The following is a 1,453-nucleotide window of genomic DNA, read 5'->3' on the forward strand; positions in this document are numbered from 1 at the left end:
TCACATATATTCATTTTAAATCCAGAGCCGAGAATCGCAGCTCTAGTCACGGTAGTGACGCCTCTGCTTGCGCAGGCACAACAACAGACAAAGCATGAAATTCCAGTTTTCTCACAAGTCTCCACAGTACAGGAAGCCTTAAGTGGGCCACTTTTATCCCAGTTACGTGACCCATGAGTAAACATCGCCAGATGCACAATATGAACAGGAATATCAGATGAATCGGGTTGAGTGTTTCACAGTTTGGACCCCCAGAACTGGGGTGGAGGGAGCATAGAAGCCAATTTCAATTGTTCAAAAGCCTCTTCAGATTCCAAGGACAAACCAGAGACTTGAAGGGTATTCATGCAACTGCTCCATCAGAGGTTTGGTCGGCTCTGCTAAAGCTGGGGTGAATCCACTGTTGATGATACTGTACTAGTCCCAAAATTGGCTAAGATTTTTTCAGCAGTAATAGCAGTAAGCCGTTTTATCTGCAAAGTGAACTGTGTCCGAGACTGTTACACTCTGTGGCCTGCAGCTGACAACAGCTGCCCTAAGTATCTTACCTCGATTTGGCAATACTTCAGGACGTCTACTGAGGTTTGTGTTGCAGTCCAGGGAGAAATGGTAAGAAAGCCAAAATATCAGTTTCACCTGGCTCTTTAGTTTCTGAGGCTAAAGGCAGGTCATGTACATCTGAATCACCATAGATCACTTTGGTGAGACACAGTTCTCTTAAGTTTTCCTGAAAACGACTAGAGAAAATAATAAGAGAGTGTGAAACCCGTGAGGAGGCCTTACCGTAAATACTGGACCTTTTCCATAAGCAAAAGCAAACAAGAATTTAGACTCGTCTGCTAGAGAAACAGAAGGGAAGAAAGAAAAAGCAGACCATAGAGAAACTTTGCAGACGATGATACTGGACTCAGACTAGTTGCAGGGGTTAACGAAGCATCGGTTTTATTTACTTCCTTAAATTCTTGTACAAATCTATGCAGTGCTTGATCATCTTGATCAAATTTACCTTTTGTTATGGGCTGATATATCTGTCTCCCCAAATTCCTATGTCGAAGCTCTATTCCCCAATGGGATGGAGGTGGGGGTGTTGGGAGATGATTAAGTTTAGATGAGGTCATGAGGGTGGGGTCCTTATAAGAGCTTAGTGCCCTTATGAGAAGAGAAAGCTAGATATCTAAGTCTTTCACCAACAAACACCGAAGAAAGGCTGTGAGATCCACAGCGAGAAGGCAGCCATCTATAGGAAGCATGCTCTCAGCGTGAACCGAATCGACTAGCCTTCCGAACTTGGACTTCTACCCTCTGGCACTGAGACAAATAAAGGTTTGTTGTTGAAGCCCCCCCAGTCCATGCTATTTCGTTACAGCAGCCTGAGCAGATTAAAGCATCTTCTTTCTTTATTAGAAGTATGGGAGTATTAGGGGGCAATTGTCTTATTAAAATTATATATTTT

Source organism: Pteropus alecto, unplaced genomic scaffold (genome assembly GCF_000325575.1).
Source record: "Pteropus alecto unplaced genomic scaffold, ASM32557v1 scaffold396, whole genome shotgun sequence".
Taxonomy (NCBI): Eukaryota; Metazoa; Chordata; class Mammalia; order Chiroptera; family Pteropodidae; genus Pteropus; species Pteropus alecto.